Genomic DNA, 22428 nt, shown 5'->3' with positions numbered 1-22428 from the left:
AAATAACATTTTATTCTATTTGTTGAGAGCATTATTTTATGATTGAAAATACTACACATGAATTCCAGAGAAGCTAATTTAAAAAAGATCTTGGTCAATCTAATAGTACTACATTAACTGTGTCATTATCAAATAACAAATACTGTATATTGGTCTGTAGACCTGTACCAAGTCAAAATCCTTGCATTTACTTTCCTATTAGTCCACTATCTGAATATCTGACTGCTATATATATTTTTTTTCTGGGCTTGTATTTTCCCAGCACAGGAAGTAGTATTGATGCATAAATAATTAATTGAAATTAAGATAGGTGCTCATAGAAAAACAACGGTTTTTACTGCATTCCAATTTTTTCAATCTTCTATTTATTGCAAACACAGTATAATCAACTATCAGCATTCAACAACTTTATACTTATTAGTGGCTCATTTCTGCATATTTGACATCTCACAGTTTTTCCAATTTTTATTGAAACCAGATATCTTGTATAAATCATCTAAATTAAACAAGGGATTGCTCTTCATAGGATTATGTTCATTTAAGAATTATTGCAGGCAAAAATAATTGAAAAATAGGCTGTTTCAGCCAATAGCCATTTTATTCCCACGGCTGAAATGGAATGATGCCAGGTGTTAATCTGTTCTGTTTACAAGACATTGATGTCTGAAATGGAATAACTTTATGATAAAGAAACTCCCAGAAAGGATATATCCTTGATTTTATTGAGCTTTACTAGATATCATGTATTATTTTAATTTCATAAATTGTAACTAGTAATACAAAAGCAATTATACTGTATGTAGTCAAATATAAGTTGATAGCTTGAAGTTTTACCATATTTATTAATGTTTTAGACATAATAGATATACCCTTTCCCATTCCATTCCCAAATCATTTTGTATGCCATATTGTGCTTATGGCTTCATAAAGTCTGCTGCATAGGTAATGCCATAAAGCAATATCTTTCCTGATCCCATTTGCCAGAGCAAGAAGTGTCCAAAAAGGAGGGTTGTGGGAGCACTCCAAGGCTAAATAAAATATACAAATACACTATAAGTGTGACTGATCTGGCTAAATTAGCTATAAGCTAATCAATTGTCATTTTCACCAGTTTTTTTGTGCAAAATACATCGGCCAATGGGCATTTTTTTCTCTGATCAAAAATGAACTGGAGTCAAAAGATGAATTTTTTTTAGCAAATTTTCACCATACCATGCCTGGCAAAATGACTACTTACTACACTTCTAATTTTTCTAAAATCTCTGATTCTTTATACCTATCATTTTACATTATGGCAATGGTATATGGAGCAATTTTAGGGGTTTCATTAATTAGTAACTTAGGAACACATTTACTAAGCAATTTTGAGAAAAAGTAAATTTTTCTTTACTTCCAGATATTTTCGAAATTAACGAATGGGTTTTTACCAGTATTCGATTTTTCTGATATTGCTTCTCGAAAAATTCAAGTTTTTCAGAAATTTTCCCTGAAACTTTCTCGTCAAAACTTAACTTCCTTGTAAAAAAAAAAAAAAAATTGTCAGTAGTGATGAGCGAATCTGTCACGTTTCACTTCGCCATAAAATTCGTGAAACAGCAAGAAAATTTGCGAAATGGCGAAAAATTCGCCAAATGCATTTGTCGCACAATTATTTTGTCGCCCGCATCTATTTTTTTGTCGCCCGTGCTTTGTGATGTGACCACGCCCTTTTGTACACAACCACGCCCTTTTTTACGCGTGGCAAAAAAAATTCTGTGCAGCGCATTTTTTCACGGCGAATTTTCTGCGGATCCATGTCTGGCAAAAAAATGCGATCATCACTATTTGTCATGTTTAATCTGCCGAGTACCATTGAATCCTATGGAGGCTTAGAATAGTAGAGGGATAGAAAAGTCAGTGACAGGATAAGATGAACTTTACAATGCACATGTGTTGTTTGCAGATGTAAAAGTCACTATGATGTCAGAGGGAAAATGGCCACTGGGTGAAAGCTGCTATTTTTTTAGGAAAATGTGATTGTGCTGGTGAGTGGAGAGAATATTTGCAGTGGGAATGATGCCATTTGGGTGGGGCGATGTGTGCAATTTATATACATGATATCAAAATGTAGAGTTTACATGTCCTTTAATTCACAATGACTCCATAATTATTGTAACTCCCTACCTTTGCATTTAGTTTAATCTTCATTAACATTATAGATGGCTTCCCTTCAGGCCAATAAACATATATAGTGAATAACCAATAATTCTGTTATTTCATTTCTTTTTAGATCTGTTGATATGCATATAACTTGATGCCCTAAACTCATTATAAAAAAATGGAAAGTGATAATTGTATGCTCAGTAAAAGCTTGGGTGGCCAAATAATATTATGTGCAATCGGCACTGAAAAATAAGATTGAGGCTTTTATGGAATGAACCTAGCCGAGTGAAAAATTGAGAAGATAATTTAAGATCCATCTAAATGCTTTGCAGAAAATATGAAAAAAATAGGCTACAAGAATCTAAGGGAAAAAATCTGTATTTAAAGTAATTGCAGGGTTAATGTGAAATATAATAAAAAGTTCTATATTAGCAGTATGTACAGGTATGGGATTTATTATCTGGAACCCATTATTCAAAATACAATTTCTCTATTTAACCAGAAAACAATTAAAGTCTTCATTTTTTGCTAATCTTTCTTCGTAATTGTAAACTGGCAGAACATTGTACTTGATGTTGACTAACCAAGCATAAATCAATTTTAAAGTATGGAGTTCTACATTATAAAAAGACCCCTTCCCTGAAAAACCCAATTATTAATTACTAAATTACTAATTACTATTAAATTCAGTATATACCTTGTTAAAAATTATTTGTTTTACATAATTGCAGCTGCTTTTTTCTTTAATAGATGTTAGAGGAATGTAGACAACTTTTCCTTTTACTTAAGGCAGCCGGTGCAGCCAGTCCAGGAAAGCCCTGGAGCTATACGCTCAGGGCCTGCATGACAAAGGCTCTGAATGACTAGCAGCCAGATTACACTGATTTATGTTTAGAGATTGGCAGAATTATATATAACTGTGATTGGGTGAGAAGGAAAGAGTTAAGGCAGGAGTAAAGTGGCCTGGGGGTGGAGAAAGACAGGGATGTGATGTCAGGAAAAGAAGCTTTTGCTTCCTTATATTCTGAGCAGGCAGAAACATGAGGCAGAGCTCTCTCTGTAATATAATGTTATTAGCTGCAGTATATACACATTAACTCCTCACTATATTGCTGGCTTTGGGGGTAGAATTATTTGGGCAGGCTGCTTTTTAGTCTTTTGTTGTACAGTACATTAACATACCTCCCAACATTTGAAAAATGAAAAGAGGGACGAAAAGATGATCACGCCCTCTTTTGTGGCCATGCCCCAATTACCACACCCCATTTTAAAAAAATACCCCTTTTATATAGATCAAATGGCGGGTGCAGATGAAAATGTGCTATACCCTCATACTGAATGACCTAAGGAAAACAATATAGCAACTCCTACATTAAAATACAAGTATAGAGAGAAGGCAGTCAGTTATAAGTGAGTTATAACTAAGTACCAGTTTTGCCCCCCCCATACACAGTACCCCCATACACAGTAGCCCCCCCATACACAGTAGCCCCCCCTACACAGTAGTCTCCCATACACAGTAGCCCCCAATACACAGTAGCCCCCAATACACAGTGCCCCTATAAACAGTAGCCCCTAATACACAGTACCCCCCAATACACAGTGTCCCCCTATCACAGTAGCCCCCCATTCACAGTACCTCCCATAGGCGCAGCCTTAGTCTGCGGCTTCGTTATGCCTCTCCTTGTGCAGCGCGACAGGCCCTTTTATAAGGTTGCGCCCCGTGCGTAATGACGTAACACCCACAGGCGCAACCTTATAAAAGGGCCTGTCGCGCTGCACAAGGAGAGGCATAACGAAGCCGCAGAAGAAGCAAGAACGTCCGGCTACAGCAAGCGCATCCCGCTGTGCTGGATAGTTCAATGAATGTCCCGCAATGTGGGACATTCATGGAACTATCCGGGACAGCGGGATGCGCCATAAAAAGCGGGACTATCCCGTGAAAAGCGGGACAGTTGGGGGTAAGCATTAACTGTTTTACAGCAGTTAATCTCACTGTAGTCACTCAGGCAGCATGGAAATCAGCCTGGGCCCAAAAAGTATCATCTGTATTATATAGAAATCCAGAGCTGCTGCTACTACAACTCATTACAGTATACAGAAAGCTGTAATTAGAGTATACAGAGAGAGTTATAGTTGGAGTATACAGAGAGAGCTGTGGGGCTCAGTCAGGAATAGGTGCAAAGCCTAAATACAGTAACTGGCCTGGCTTTTGCTTTATTGTGCCTGCCTATTGTATAGTGTATCCATAGATATAGTTACTTGATTAAGCAGCCCGATTCTGACCTCAGATTTTACTGGGTTTAATAAGTAATTGAAATAATCTCTGTATAGTTTATATATGACCTGGGCAAATAGTTTTGCCATATCTGCAGATATGAATGTAATTTAGCAACTCCTTTTTTTAATCAGCATATAGCGCCGGCTCACTATGCTTTACTTTCTTTGTGTGCCTGGGGACAGTTCTACTGTATATATATATACTTGGGCTGCAGTCCCTGCAAAATGTTGCTTTCAATTTCACAGCACTCAGTTTGAAAATGACTTGGGGTAAAATGCAATTTCACCATATTTGTGCATATATAAAGAATTTCGTCAGCCACAGAGATTATATAATAAAAGGCCCACTCACTATAGCTTTCGTTTGTGTGCCGGGGGTAGAGGTGGGTATACTATACTTTACAGTATATACAATTAGGCTATGATTTAGCACCATGAATTACTGTATATACCAAAAATGTGCTGAAAAAGTCAGCATCGGCTTATACTCGAGCATATACGGTATCCATCTATATACAAGCATATACGGTATCCTGCCTCGCAAACCCCCCCCCCCCCCCCCGAGTGATCTCGTGCACCCCGGGGTCCCCATGGGTCCACAGGGGACCTTATCGTGCGGCTCCTCCTATGTGCGTCGGGTGTTTGAGAGAGACCAAACTCTCCTTCTGCGCTGGACGCCGCCAAACCTCTACCTATCTAACGCTGCGTCTCTATCAACCGGCTCATGCCGCAGATGCCGACGGGTATAGAAAAGGAGGAGGAATCGGTAATATATATTTTTTTATTCCCCCCCTCCATTGTAAATGGGAGATTGGCCGGACGGGATACGTAGGGGTCGCTGTTTTGCCTGCTAGCTACGTCAGGGTTGGTTGGCGTAAGGCTCTGGCAGGCATAGCGCGGCGGCTGCAGTTCTGTTGTCCCCAAGCTGTATGTGTTATTGGGACCGATACTGCTGTCAGTGTTATTAAAGGGGAAGTTCTCCTTAAACATTGTTAGTACAGTAGCCAACTAGGTGTATTAGTCCAAATAATCTAATATTTGTGTTTGCTAGGGCGCACCCCCCCCGTGCGTGCGCAACAAATTACAGGGTGCCCTGTAGCTTCTCAGTGCCCCTGAAGAGACGGCAGCGTTGTTGTTGCGGTGGCCCCTCTGGGAAATGAGAACTGCGGGCTTCTGTGAGGGTGGCTACGTGAGGGTTTCCATAGGGGGCATGGGGGGTTGGAGAGAGCCCTAGGCTTATAATCGAGTCAATACGTTTATATTCGGATTGGCTTATACTCGAGTATATACGGTATATCATATATTGCCTGCATAATGTTAACATCTGCTTTCATAGAACATTTGGTAATCATCTAGCAACCCCTTTTGATTACACCTTTCATACCTTCTCAGTGCTATATTGTCAGTCTGTTGTATTCCTTATGTATTTATTTATTTATTTAGCTTGAAATTGCTTAAAAGGCATGGAAAGGCAAAGTTACTTGGGGGTGCCAAAATGTTAGGCACCCCCAAGTGACTTTAATCGCTTACCTTTTACCCCGGGCTGGTGCCCCTGTTGGGAGAGAACAGCACCAGCCCGGGGTAGCTGCAGCGCTTCCTTCTTCCTGTATCGCCACGCGCGCATGCGCAGTAGAGTGAGAAGCCGAACTTTAACAGAGAAGTCAGCTTTTCACTCTACTGTGCATGCGTCTAATACTCAGTGGCGGATCTAATGACACAGCTGATCTAGAAAAAAGCACTGCGCAGCCCTGTCAGTGAGTGAGCGGTAGTGTTTGTTACGCAATCGTTATCCTGAATGCTTGGGCATGAACACCATCCCTTTAATGGGTAGTTTACCTTTAAATTAAATTTAGTATGATGCAGTGATATTTTGAGGCAGTTAGTAATTGGTCTTCATTTAGTCATTATATGTGGCTTTTGAATTATTTAGCTTTTTGTTCAGCAGCTCTGCACGTCTGCAGCTATCCTGTTGCTCGGGTCTAACCCTAGCAACCAGGCAGCGGTTTGAATGAGAAACTCGAAAATAGATAGGGGAGGGCCTGAAAAGAAAGTTAAAGAACAAAAAAATATAACAAGAAAAGCCAGAAATCAGAAGAAGGAGGCAAATAATTTAAAAACTATAAAAAATTGAGATTGGTTGAAAAGTTGCTGCTGGCTTTGTTAACACCCGCCCCGACAGTCGTCCGCCCACCCGCCCCGACAAAATAGTCTGCTGTTACATTTGGGGTGATCCCATGATTATGTTATTCAAGTTTGGGGGGTGTAGCTTCAAAGCTGTAAGAGTGGCAGCAGTTTGAAAACCTTCCCTGTCAAAGTCAATGGGAAAATTGGGGCGTTCAGAGCGGCGCCACAAAAAGACGGGGGGCGGGATCACTTAGAAAAGCACAAGCAGCCTGCTCCGCTATAGGGCGAAGAAGTGTGGAGAGTTTGGGTGTTGTACCCCTAAAACTGTAGGAGGAGTAGAGTTTAGAAAATGGGGGGCACTAAGAAGAAGAAGAGGAAAAAGTTGAAGAATAAGCTGAAGTGGAAGAACAGTATGGCGTGTTTTGCAACCCAACATAATGGGGCTGATTTACTTACCCACGAACGGGTCGAAATGAGTCCGATTGCGTTTTTTTCGTAATGATCGGTATTTTGCGATTTTTTCGTATGTTTTGCGATTTTTTCGGATTCTTTACGAATTTTTCTTACCAATACGATTTTTGCGTAAAAACGCGAGTTACGAAAGTTGCGCATTTTTCGTAGCGTTAAAACTTACGCGAAAAGTTGCGCATTTTTCGCGTAAGTTTTAACGCTACGAAAAATGCGCAACTTTTTACGCAACTTTCGTAATGGATACGAAAAACTCGCGTTTTTACGCAAAAATCGTATTGGTAACGAAAAATTCGTAAAGAATCCGAAAAAATCGCAAAACATACGAAAAAGTCGCAAAATGTTCGTTTTCAAGTCGGAACTTTTCCAATTCGGGTCGGATTCGTGGGTTAGTAAATCAGCCCCAATAAGTTAAAGTGAAAGTTCACCCTTTGATAAATATGCCTTTAAAAATACCATAGAAATGAATGGGGAGTGGTGGAATTTGACTTAAGCAGACTGTGACGAGTTCTAACTTCACTTTTTGATAAATATACCTCTAGGATTGAAAGATAGTTAGCGAGAAAGAAAGACAGTCTTTCGTCCTGACAAGAGGAGAAACAATAGGTTACCTGAAAGCAGTTATAATTACTTTGTTTATTCTGGTGTGAATATTTGGCGGAGGAGATAATATACATCTGTATTGTGTTATTTTCAAGCAGTTAAAGAGGATGTTCATCTTTATATTAACTTTAAGTATGTTATTGATAAGCCAACTTTAAGCAACTTTTCAATTGGTCTATTTTGCATGGTTTTTAAACTATTAGCACTTCTGTTCTGCCCATTTCCAACCCGCAACTGAAAATGCTAAGGTAACTAAGGTCACAGACTGATTGTGAGGGCTACATTTAGGGGGAGATTTATTAACACACGAACGCTCCGAATGCGTCCAAATGCGTAATTTCGTAATCATCGTGTTTTTTGAGACAATTTCGTAACTAGCGTGACTTTTTCGTCACTTTCACTACTTTTTCGTACTTTTCGACAAAATCATATTGTCGCGCCGAGTACAAAAGTTTTGGATTCATTCAAGCTTCAGTCTCGTGACTTTCCATGGGCCAGGTTGGAGCTGCAGAGTGCCATTGAGTCCTATGGGGGGCTTCCAAAATCATGCACAGAAGGATCAAAGTCGGAAAGGTTTTCCTGCATTTTACGATCGGTCGGTACGAAAATTTTGTGACTTTCGGATCGTCAATACGATATTATCATGACTAATACAATTTTTTCGTAAGCACTGTCATGATTTTTGCGATCTTCAGAAATTATCGTATCCAATCCGAATTTGTCCCATTCGGGATTCAAACTCGTGTTTTAATGAATCGGCCCCTTAGAATTATTTTATTACATTTTTTTTCTGACCACCTTCTTTTAGTCTTCCATTCTTACTTTTTAGCTGCTGCCTGTTTTTTGGGGAAATGACTAATTGCATATCTTCTTAGAATACTGTTGTCATACCATACAGAGTTAATTTTAAGTTGAACTACCCCTTCAAACAAAATGTAAAAACTGCTTTATCACATGAAAACTGTAATCTACTATAAGGTGAAACAGGTCCTAGCCCACCTAGTCTTATGAAGTTCATTTTAAATAAGGGGGTATACTGCTTATTTAATATTCAGATAGGTCTGTTGGTTGGTTTAAAAAGAAGCATTTTAATAGCATTAAATATATCATAATGTGTGAGTAATCACTGGGCAATCTGTTGTCTGGATTAAAATTTCTTAACAGGGACAGGAGTTGGAGCAAAGAAAAAGATAAGGGGCAAAAATGTCTAAAAGAGTGATCTTTACACAGTATATACTTAGATCATATATATTAAACCTATCTAGGTGCAAAACATTACTATTTCTGTATGTGGAATTGAAGTATAACAGGCAGAACAATCCTTCATTCATTTTCCCTGGGCACTACAAGTCTTTTAATAAGTGTGGTCTCAAAAAAGAAGCATTTATGTAATTTTTTTTCTAGGTTTTATGGATCGATCTTGTCAACTTTATAAATGTTTGTTTTTTAAGCAGATAAGGTAAATCTTATATTATTTTGGATTTTTGTTTTTATAGATACAAGCCAATAACATCTGCATCTGCACAGTCAGGCTTTACATGCTTATTTATGTTAAGAGATAGAAGGATGTAACTCATACTACTAAGTCTGGAATTTTGGTTTAACACTAACACTCTAAGGGCTTAATGAGTATTCAGATGAGGGAAAGAGCTGACTGAAGGCAGAAATATATGTAGAGCAATCGGGAGCATTATGTAAAGCACAGATCTTCACTCTCACAGGGCTTCTGTTTGCTACTGCATAAAGTTCATTGCATACATGAATGTACATCATTGAATTTTAGGTGCAATTTAACTTTAATTACAAATGTAGGCCTTTATGCAATAATAAGGCTAATATCACACAAAGCGTATGGCGCATATTTTCGGCAAGATGAAAAACGCTTGCCGAGATTCCCCCTACATTTGCCTACACCTGAATGAATTAAATACGCTTGGGTGCAGGCACATGTAGCCGATATCTGAATAAAAACAGACTGTGCTTGCCGAAAATATGCGCCATAAGCTTCGTGTGGCAATAGCCTTACATCCAAAAATGTTTAACGTTTTTCAAAATGTAGTATAAAACACTAGGGGGCACATTTACTAATCCACAATCCGAATGGGAAAAAATGGGATTGGAAATGAACATTTTGCGACTTTTTCGGTTTTTTTTGCGATTTTTCCGTCTCCGTTACGACTTTTTCGTAAATTGTCGCGACTTTTTCATAGCTGTTACGACTTGCGCGAATTGTCGCAACTTTTTCGTAGCCGTTACGATTTGCTCGTATATTGTCGCAACTTTTTCGTATTGAGTGCTTGTAAACGGCGGGCAAACCTTTCAGACTTTGCATGATTTTGGAAGCCTCCCATAGGACTCAATGGTGGCACTCTGCAGCTCCAACCTGGCTCTAGGAAAGTCACGATACTGAAGCTTGAATGAATCCGAAACTTTCGTACTCGGCACGACGGCTACGAAAAAAGTTGTAACAATTTGCGCAAGTCGTAACGCTACGAAAAAGTTGCGACAATTTACGAAAAAATCGCAAAATACTGATCATTACAAAAAAAACGCATTCGGACGCTTTTCGGATGTTCGTGGATTAGTAAATGTGCCCCTAGATGTGCATTTTTGACATGATGCAAACTATAGTATATGTGAAATATAAACTTGCTTTTCTGGAAGTTACCAGGTACAGTAATGATATTTATCACCTTGAAATGCATTATCCAGAAAGCTCTAAAAACAGAAACGGCATTTATCAAAGTATCCTTTTCAAACAAACATTTTTTTTGAATGATTTGCTTTTTCTATATAACCCCCATTCATGTAAATTAATTTTAATGGTTTGGTTTTATTTTTAAATTTTTTTTTTTTTTAGTTTCTGGTTAGAAAACAGAAATAAGGCATATTGGGCCTGATTCACTAAAGTGCGATAAAAATTACGCTTTTTTGCGTTAAAAAACGCAAAATAATTTGCGCACGATTCACCATAGTATTATCGCGTCGAAAAATCGCCATTTTCGCATGGGTTATTTCTCGCACTAGTTTTACCGCATGCGTTAATTTCCGCGCTGAAAAGAATACGATCGCATGATTCACTATAACTTTTGCGCGCTAAATATCGCATTTGGCTATGCGAAAATTAACACCTACTACAGGCAGGCGAAAAATTATACAAAAGTACAGTAAATGATTTTTTGCAATAAAATATGGACTTACAGTGTTATTTATTCAGGTATGTGTTTCCCCTAGAGTGACGCAGCCGCCAGTTTGCAGCGAAATGTTCATTTTTGATACAGTAATTTTCTGCAAGTATTGGCGTGTATGGCTAACATGGCGTGCGTTCATTTGCTCGACTATTTATATTTGGCTACAAGTGATGAAATGTTTCGCCAGGCATGGATTCGCAGCGAATTTTTGGACGTGCGTTGAATTTTTTTGCGGCGGATTTTTTCATGCGTTTCGCAAAACAATCCGCCAATGGCAAAACGCATGAAAAAATTTGCCACACAAAAATTCACCGCACATACAAAAATTTATACAAGCGTCAAAAAATAATAGTCACAGCAACAATTTTTTTGCCCGCACAACATTTTTGCCATTTCGTGGATCTTTCGAAAGATTTGCTAATTTTTCACTAAAGATAACCAGAACACATTTGCTCATCACTAGTGGCTACTATTTATAAGCATCTACTATTTATATGATACTATTTATATGCTACCATTTATATGTGGCTAATATTTATATACACCATTTATATGCGGCGACAATTTTTATACACTATTTCTAAGCTACCATTCATATGCGGTGACTATTCGCGGGTGTAATTTAGCACATGTACCAGCAAATACCACATTGAAATAGTCTTTGCGAGTTAAATAACGCATGCAATATCGCGCGTAAAAAAGCGCGAGTATGCTTATAGTGAATCGTGCGAAAAATCGCCAAAATTAAGCCGCGGTAAAATTTTTAGCGCACAATAAAAATAGCGCACGTTTTATCGCCCTTTAGTGAATCATGCACATTGTATTTAGTTTTATGTTATAAGTTTATGTGTGTTTTATATAAAAGACATGTTTATGCATTCCCACTAGGGATGAACAAATCTTTCTACCTGATACAGATTTGCAGCAATATTTACGCCCATTGATTATGCAAAGTGTTCCCAGGCAAACCATGTGGTGGCAAAACTACTAGTGCTGCAGTACTTGGAGGGAATGGCATCTTCCTCAATAGATATGTACAGATACAGTTAGTACATTTTTTTTTTCAAAAGCGGAAGCAGAACATTTCGGGGCAAACCCCTTCATCATGCGTATTGACTCCAACATTTTTGGCATGAGAAAAAAAGCCCATTCACTCCAAAGCATTTACAGATTTCACCATTTTTCAGATTTTTCAGTAGTTTTGTGAATTTATTGGAGAATCAAACTGGGACAGTTTCACTAATTTACTAGTTCTCACCAGTCAGTGGGGGTTCTTTGGTGTTGTATGAACTAGTCTTAATTATCTTGCTATGCCCAAACATTTTAATTGGCTCTGTTAATTTTATCATTCAACAAATGGAGTTATATCTGATGATTCTCTGCGGATTTGTTACTACAAATTCTCTAGAGAATTTCCCCCACTACAATTGGGTACAGAAGACCCCACTGTAAGGGCCCCCCTGCTCCCTGTGCCCCCCCCCCCCCCACAACCATGGGGTCTGCTGTACATAGTTACAACACTGTCAGCAGCACCTAAAGCAGGACAGGGTGTTACAGTAAGGGCACAGAGACATGAAGACTGACAGCAGCATCAGGGGCAGTTTATTATCTGGCACTTTCTTGCAGAAAATCATAGCTCAGCTGAAGCTTGCAAGTGAAATGTAACTTTTAAGCAAGTTACCCTGGCAACACACCTGCATAACCCCCTCCACCCAGCTAATTCCATTTACTCTTTGTATTCTTGCTAAAATTCTGCGTCATACTATTTTATTAACCCAGGTGGTGTAAACTCTATGAACGCTTTTGAAAGGATTTTGTGAATTAGAGTGTGATATGATCATTTAAGTTGCATGTTTTCTTTCTGTGCAACACACCAGTTAACTAATCTGAGAGATAAATTGGATCTGCCTTTAAGCTGGCTATACATGCACCGATAATATCATACAAAACCTCATTTCGTATGATATTCGGTGCGTGCATGGCAAGTCGACTGATCTCACAAGAGGCTGCTGATATCAGTCGACTCGCCGATCGGCCAGTTTAAAAGATTTTGATCGGGCGCCATAGAAGGTGCCTGAGCAAAATCTGCCTTCAGGGCTGAATTGGCAGAAGGAGGTAGAAATCCTATTGTTTAGTGGCTTTATTGGTTAGTGGCTGATTGAATGATTGCAAATCGCCACGTGTGTGGCCACCTTTAGAAGGTTCACTGGGAAAGCCCTGCTCCTTCTTACATATACAGAGAAAGGTTGGACTGGGGGATGCAGGGCCCACCAGGGCTGCTACCCCAGGTGGCTCCATTCCCCCAAGGGGCCCTGACTTCCACACTCCCCCGAGGACGCCTACATAATGCTTTACTTTGGTGCTTTAGGGGAGACCAATCCTTCCTCCCCCACCGCCCCTCTCTGCGCTGACCATGCCGCACCTTCCGGTCCCGACCATGTCACTATATTAAAGGTAGGAGAGGATAGGATGCTGCTATCAGTCTTCATGCCTCTGTGCTCTTATTGTAGCATTGTGTCCTGCTTTAGGTGCTGCTGTCTGTGGGGTAACTATGTACAGCAGACCCCAGAAACCAGAGACAGCAGCATCTAAAGCAGGACAGGGTGTTACAGTAAGGGCACAGAGACATGAAGACTGACAGCAGAATCAGGGGCAATTTATTATCTGGCACTTTCTTCTAGAAAATCGTGGCTCAGCTGAAGCTTGCACGTAAAATGTGACTATGGTCTTTGAATAGCAGGTATAGTAGGGAGAGTTGGTGCCTATAGTAGCAGTGGGGATAATTGCCTCTGGGAAGGGACTGTTGCTGTGGGATTGCAGGTATAGTAAGGAAAGTTAGTGCCTATAGTAGCAGTGGGTATAATATGTGCAACATTCTAGCATAACCAGCCCAGCAGCTGCAGTCATAAATAACACCTTAGGGCAAGGTCACATGGATCAGCTTCTCTCAGCCCTGTGGTCTTTCCGCCAGGTTGAGAGTAGCAGATCTGCTTCCTTACGCTGCTCCATGTGCCTGGAGCAGCTGGCCTAAAAAACGCGGGTGGAAAAATGCTGGGCTGAGAGAAGCCCTTGTAGTATTTCAGTAACTCCTACATTATTGTCAGAAAAAAGAACAACATTTTAGGCAAAAATCGTTTTACACAGATAATTTGACACTAGGGATGAGCGAATTAGTCTATAAGCTGATATGACTAATGGTGTTTCATTATAGTTAAGACAGCATACAAATAATAGTGTGACCTGTTGCATTTGATATAGGGGTGACAGCTATCTTTGCTTTTGATCCCTTAGGCTGATGCCACATCAGGCGTATGGCATATGCGCCATACACACTATATGCCCCTACCTGTGCCTGCACCGGAATGAATGGAATACGCTCTGGTGCAGACATATGTAGCCGATATCTGCATAGTGAGAATCGTGTTTTTATGCGGATATCGGCTACATGTACCTGCACCTGAGCATATTCCATTCATTCTGGTGCAGGCACAGGTAGGAGTGTTTGGCACATACTTTTGGCAAGCGTTTTTCAGCTTGCCGAAAATATATACGCCATATGCCTGGTTTGGCATCAGCCATATGTCATGGACTGACAGAAAGAAAACCTGCTATTATGTGTGATCAGCTAATGCGCTGACATCAGGCCTTCCTCCTGTGGGCCTTCATTCCACCCAAACATCAGTCGACCCATCCTGGTCCGCTCTGTGCCAGCATGTTATGTTTGACAAACAGCTAGCCATGATTACAAGGGAAGCTTGAAAAACCGACTTCTTACAACTCTCCTTTCTTCTTACTTTTCTTTTTTGTATCCTTTCTTTACTGTTCACGTTCAGTGTTCAGTGTATCAGAGTTTATGTGTTATAATAAAAAAAAATTAAAAAAAAAACAAAAAAAAAAAGTATATCAGCCAGCCTGGGCCGCCCAAGTAGCAGTGAAGCAATGATTAAACAAGTGACCAGCAGGGCCGTACACATGAGCACAACAAGCACAATTTGTAGTATACTGTATTTAAATTTTTTAATCATCGCAAAAAAAGTGCTTTCTGGGCTTTCTCTTTTCTGCTGTGTATGTTATTAAAAATGACCCTCTTTACCTCCTTATTTGCATGTAATTTCTACATTACTTTTTGTTATGTATACACCCTGCTATTATACAGTGTAGTGGAATATGCTGGTACTCAGTGACCAAACAAAAGCAAGAGATCATGCATCAGTATTTAAGTATTTAATATAATGCATGTCCTCCCTATGTGCACTTTTCTACATTGAAAGATTGCACGGGGCTGTGTATCCTAGTAGCGCAATATAAATAGAATTTTCTGTACATACATAGGGGCACATTTACAAATGTACGAATGATCCAAACGTATTTGCGCCAAATTTTTCGTTGCTTCCTTGACTTTGTCAACTCCCGACTTTTTTGTACGCTTGCGCGAAAAAATTGGAAAGGTTTTCCCACTGTTTACAATCGTTCGGTACGAAAATGTTGTGACTTTTGGATTGCCAATAGGATACTGTATTATCGTGGCTAATACGTTTTTTTCGTAAGCATTTTCGTGATATTTGCGATCTTCAGAAATTTTCATATCCAATCCGAATTTATCCCATTCGGGATTTAAACTCGTGATTTGATAAATCTGCCCCCTATAGTAGAGTTGCCATTTGGTTGGTATTTTAACCGGCCCAGCCAGTAAAATGATGCTTGGTGCCAATGTTATTAGTAGGGAAAAAACATAAAAATGTGGAAGGTTGGTATTTTTTATTAGAAAATTTGGCAACCCTAAAAAATATTACATTAGCGGTAGCTCAACCTCAAATTAACATTTTATATAATGTAGACAGTGATATGCTAATACAATTTGTAGTTGGTTTGCAACCCTCTGGTCACTAGGGTTAAATTTACCTAGCAACCAAGTAACCAAAAAATGGCTGTTAAATGCCAGGTGCTAAGAATTGCCTTTTGATAATTATTTTTATTATCATGATGAGGAAACAACATATTTATGTATGAAACCTCTTTTCACTTAATAATGTAGTCTTCAGACTTTACTGCTTTCCCCTGCAAGTCAGTGTATTTACTAAAATAACTGGGTTATATTTTACCTAGGGGTTAGGAACATCCCTAAAGGATTTTAGATAAAAAGATTATACGGTTCATACATAGAGCCTAAATTAGTTGTTAGAATCCAGTTGAAAACTAATCACCATTTTGCTAAAATTTCAAATTTTGCTGTTTCAGTTATCTGATTCAGTTTTAATGCTTTTTGTATTTATATGTTATGTTGGCCAACATCAAGAGTTTAGTAGAGATTAGTATAAATCATCATGACCCTTAATCCAGTTAATTGCATTGTGACATCACAATGCATCTGGCATAAATTTACGTCACCATGGTAACCCTTATCAAATGCTTTGTGACATCACAATGCATCAGCACACAGACAAACACACAGAATCAACACTTTCTGAAGGCACTTAGAGCAGATCATAAGGATGTTAGATACCAAGAGCTAAGGATTGGAAGGTTAGCACTGATAAAAACCATAAAGACCATAAAAAAGAGCTGCTGAAGAATGCTAACAGTAAGTTAGTTTTTATCATACACCATACACCAGTTTCCCTTACCGTGCATTAAATAGAGCCATTTTGCTTTATATATAATGAATATGAATATACAGTATATGTGTATGTATTTAAACAAAAATGTAAATACATTATATTGAGAAGAATACATTGTATTATTTTAACACATAGGGAGTTTTTTAATTATATATTTTATAAGGGTTGATATTAACCTAATCATTACCTACAAGCTGTAAGTATTACACCAATGAAGACCCACAATTTGCTTTCTTTTGTTGTGTATAAAACAAATTCCCTGGCCTCTACACAGTAGCTATAGCAGGGCAAGATGGTGTCAGTAATCCTTTATATTAGCATGTATTAGGGTTAGGGTCTGTGGGACCATTTGTGGCCCTTTAGTCACTGACTTGTAACTCCCAGTACCTACTATTAACATCAAGTTGTTGGGAGCTTGTAAGAGACGCATAGGTCAGGAAATATTTTACACTGTATCCTGTTGTTATTAAAGATAGGTGGCCCTGTTCTTATTTTCCTGTGGGCACATGTATTAGCCACGCATAGAAGTATCAGCGTCCTAGGGAGGAACCTAGTGCATAATACAAAACTAAGAGGAAGGGGCTGAATTGCATTACCCCATATTGAATAACAAATGGTTTAGCCTAATTGAATGTTCAGTTTGAGCAATAGCTGCCTGGTCATCTGGTTAAAAATGAACTGCCATCAGCACTCACAGAGGTGATTTTTAAAGAGTCCCAGTAAGAAAAGGCTGTTAAATGCCAGGTGCTAAGAATTGCCTTTTGATAATTATTTTTATTATCATGATGAGGAAACAACATATTTATATATGAAACCTCTTTTCACTTAATAATGTAGTCTTCAGACTTTACTGCTTTCCCCTGCAAGTCAGTGTCTTTACTAAAATAACTGGGTTATATTTTACCTAGGGGTTTTAGGTTAGGAACATCCCTAAAGGGTTTTAGAGAAAAAGATTATACGGTTCATACATAGAGCCTAAATTAGTTGTTAGAATCCAGTTGAAAACCAATCACCATTTTGCTAAAATTTCAAATTTTGCTGTTTCAGTTATCTGATTCAGTTTTAATGCTTTTTGTATTTATATGTTATGTTGGCCAACATCAAGAGTTTAGTAGAGATTAGTATAAATCATCATGACCCTTAATACAGTTAATTGCATTGTGACATCACAATGCATCTGGCATAAATTTACGTCACCATGGTAACCCTTATCAAATGCTTTGTGACATCACAATGCATCAGCACACAGACAAACACACAGAATCAACACTTTCTGAGGGCACTTAGAGCAGATCATAAGGATGTTAGATACCAAGAGCTAAGGATTGGAAGGTTAGCACTGATAAAAACCATAAAGACCATAAAAAAGTGCTGCTGAAGAATGCTAACAGTAAGTTTGTTTTTATCATACACCATACACCAGTTTCCCTTACCGTGCATTAAATAGAGCCATTTTGCTTTATATATATAATGAATATGAATATACAGTATATGTGTATGTATTTAAACAAAAATGTAAATACATTATATTGAGAAGAATACATTGTATTATTTTAACACATAGGGAGTTTTTTAATTATATATTTTATAAGGGTTGACATTAACCTAATCATTACCTACAAGCTGTAAGTATTACACCAATGAAGACCCACAATTTGCTTTCTTTTGTTGTGTATAAAACAAATTCCCTGGCCTCTACAAAGTAGCTATAGCAGGGCAAGATGGTGTCAGTAATCCTTTATATTAGCATGTATTAGGGTTAGGGTCTGTGGGACCATTTGTGGCCCTTTAGTCACTGACTTGTAACTCCCAGTACCTACTATTAACATCAAGTTGTTGGGAGCTTGTAAGAGACGCATAGGTCAGTAAATATTTTGCACTGTATCCTGTTGTTATTAAAGATAGGTGGCCCTGTTCTTATTTTCCTGTGGGCGCATGTATTAGCCACGCATAGAAGTATCAGCGTCCTAGGGAGGAACCTAGTGCATAATACAAAACTAAGAGGGAGGGGCTGAATTGCATTACCCCATATTGAATAACAAATGGTTTAGCCTAATTGAATGTTCAGTTTGAGCAATAGCTGCCTGGTCATCTGGTTAAAAATGAACTGCCATCAGCACTCACAGAGGTGATTTTTAAAGAGTCCCAGTAAGAAAAGGCTGTTAAATGCCAGGTGCTAAGAATTGCCTTTTGATAATTATTTTTATTATCATGATGAGGAAACAACATTTTTATATATGAAACCTCTTTTCACTTAATGATGTAGTCTTCAGACTTTACTGCTTTCCCCTGCAAGTCAGTGTCTTTACTAAAATAACTGGGTTATATTTTACCTAGGGGTTTTAAGTTAGGAACATCCCTAAAGGGTTTTAGAGAAAAAGATTATACGGTTCATACATAGAGCCTAAATTAGTTGTTAGAATCCAGTTGAAAACTAATCACCATTTTGCACACAGACAAACACACAGAATCAACACTTTCTGAAGGCACTTAGAGCAGATCATAAGGATGTTAGATACCAAGAGCTAGGGATTGGAAGGTTAGCACTGATAAAAACCATAAAGACCATAAAAAAGTGCTGCTAAAGAATGCTAACAGTAAGTTAGTTTTTATCATACACCATACACCAGTTTCCCTTACCGTGCATTAAATAGAGCCATTTTGCTTTATATATAATGAATATGAATATACAGTATATGTGTATGTATTTAAACAAAAATGTAAATACATTATATTGAGAAGAATACATTGTATTATTTTAACACATAGGGAGTTTTTTTAATTATATATTTCATAAGGGTTGACATTAACCTAATCATTACCTACAAGCTGTAAGTATTACACCAATGAAGACCCACAATTTGCTTTCTTTTGTTGTGTATAAAACAAATTCCCTGGCCTCTACAAAGTAGCTATAGCAGGGCAAGATGGTGTCAGTAATCCTATATATTAGCATGTATTAGGGTTAGGGTCTGTGGGACCATTTGTGGCCCTTTAGTCACTGACTTGTAACTCCCAGTACCTACTATTAACATAAAGTTGTTGGGAGCTTGTAAGAGACGCATAGGTCAGGAAATATTTTGCACTGTATCCTGTTGTTATTAAAGATAGGTGGCCCTTTTCTTATTTTCCTGTGGGCGCATGTATTAGCCACGCATAGAGGTATCAGCGTCCTAGGGAGGAACCTAGTGCATAATACAAAACTAAGAGGGAGGGGCTGAATTGCATTACCCCATATTGAATAACAAATGGTTTAGCCTAATTGAATGTTCAGTTTGAGCAATAGCTGCCTGGTCATCTGGTTAAAAATGAACTGCCATCAGCACTCACAGAGGTGATTTTTAAAGAGTCCCAGTAAGAAAAGGCTGTTAAATGCCAGGTGCTAAGAATTGCCTTTTGATAATTATTTTTATTATCATGATGAGGAAACAACATATTTATATATGAAACCTCTTTTCACTTAATGATGTAGTCTTCAGACTTTACTGCTTTCCCCTGCAAGTCAGTGTATTTACTAAAATAACTGGGTTATATTTTACCTAGGGGTTTTAGGTTAGGAACATCCCTAAAGGGTTTTAGAGAAAAAGATTATACGGTTCATACATAGAGCCTAAATTAGTTGTTAGAATCCAGTTGAAAACCAATCACCATTTTGCTAAAATTTCAAATTTTGCTGTTTCAGTTATCTGATTCAGTTTTAATGCTTTTTGTATTTATATGTTATGTTGGCCAACATCAAGAGTTTAGTAGAGATTAGTATAAATCACCATGACCCTTAATCCAGTTAATTGCATTGTGACATCACAATGCATCTGGCATAAATTTACGTCACCATGGTAACCCTTATCAAATGCTTTGTGACATCACAATGCATCAGCACACAGACAAACACACAGAATCAACACTTTCTGAAGGCACTTAGAGCAGATCATAAGGATGTTAGATACCAAGAGCTAAGGATTGGAAGGTTAGCACTGATAAAAACCATAAAGACCATAAAAAGAGCTGCTGAAGAATGCTAACAGTAAGTTAGTTTTTATCATACACCATACACCAGTTTCCCTTACCGTGCATTAAATAGAGCCATTTTGCTTTATATATAATGAATATGAATATACAGTATATGTTTATGTATTTAAACAAAAATGTAAATACATTATATTGAGAAGAATACATTGTATTATTTTAACACATAGGGAGTTTTTTAATTATATACTTCATAAGGGTTGACATTAACCTAATCATTACCTACAAGCTGTAAGTATTGCACCAATGAAGACCCACAATTTGCTTTCTTTTGTTGTGTATAAAACAAATTCCCTGGCCTCTACAAAGTAGCTATAGCAGGGCAAGATGGTGTCAGTAATCCTTTATATTAGCATGTATTAGGGTTAGGGTCTGTGGGACCATTTGTGGCCCTTTAGTCACTGACTTGTAACTCCCAGTACCTACTATTAACATCAAGTTGTTGGGAGCTTGTAAGAGACGCATAGGTCAGTAAATATTTTGCACTGTATCCTGTTGTTATTAAAGATAGGTGGCCCTGTTCTTATTTTCCTGTGGGCACATGTATTAGCCACGCATAGAAGTATCAGCATCCTAGGGAGGAACCTAGTGCATAATACAAAACTAAGAGGAAGGGGCTGAATTGCATTACCCCATATTGGATAACAAATGGTTTAGCCTAATTGAATGTTCAGTTTGAGCAATAGCTGCCTGGTCATCTGGTTAAAAATGAACTGCCATCGGCACTCACAGAGGTGATTTTTAAAGAGTCCCAGTAAGAAAAGGCTGTTAAATGCCAGGTGCTAAGAATTGCCTTTTGATAATTATTTTTATTATCATGATGAGGAAACAACATATTTATATATGAAACCTCTTTTCACTTAATGATGTAGTCTTCAGACTTTACTGCTTTCCCCTGCAAGTCAGTGTCTTTACTAAAATAACTGGGTTATATTTTACCTAGGGGTTTTAAGTTAGGAACATCCCTAAAGGGTTTTAGAGAAAAAGATTATACGGTTCATACATAGAGCCTAAATTAGTTGTTAGAATCCAGTTGAAAACCAATCACCATTTTGCTAAAATTTCAAATTTTGCTGTTTAAGTTATCTGATTCAGTTTTAATGCTTTTTGTATTTATTTGTTATGTTGGCCAACATCAAGAGTTTAGTAGAGATTAGTATAAATCATCATGACCCTTAATCCAGTTAATTGCATTGTGACATCACAATGCATCTGCATAAATATAGGTCACCATGGTAACCATAATCAAATGCTTTGTGACATCACAATGCATCAGCACACAGACAAACACACAGAATCAACACTTTCTGAAGGCACTTAGAGCAGATCATAAGGATGTTAGATACCAAGAGCTAGGGATTGGAAGGTTAGCACTGATAAAAACCATAAAGACCATAAAAAAGAGCTGCTGAAGAATGCTAACAGTAAGGTAGTTTTTATCATACACCAGTTTCCCCTTACCTTGCAATAAATAAAGCCATTTTTAATGGCTTTAAAAGTAAATACATACATTTTTGATCACTACAAGTATCTTAGTCAGGATGAAATATAAGGTTATGTTTTATTATTACAGAGAAAAAGGAAAAAATTTGAATTAGTTGATTAAAATATAATCTTCATCTATAGGAGATAGCCTTTCTGTAATTCTGAACTTTCTGGATGACAAATCTCTGTTTGACAGATTCTATATATATTTAAAATTCAATTTATTTATTGTGTGCACACTTCACAAGAATTCCAATGTTTAGGTCCATACTAGGACCTTTCTCAAAGATAGATCTATCCTTATATAAATCTATCTTTGAGAAAAGTCCTAGTAATGATGCTGATATTGGTACAGAAGATCTAGGCAAGATGGAAACGAAACTAACTGATAGGGGTTACCCTAAACAGGTGCTCCAGGAGAATTTATCTAAGGTGTGCAGATATAGGGATACTGATAAATACCCCAATAGGAACCCTAAAATGTCTGAATG

Source organism: Xenopus tropicalis, chromosome 9 (genome assembly GCF_000004195.4).
Source record: "Xenopus tropicalis strain Nigerian chromosome 9, UCB_Xtro_10.0, whole genome shotgun sequence".
In the NCBI taxonomy this organism is placed as follows: domain Eukaryota; kingdom Metazoa; phylum Chordata; class Amphibia; order Anura; family Pipidae; genus Xenopus; species Xenopus tropicalis.
Note: the sequence above shows the minus strand (reverse complement) of the source record.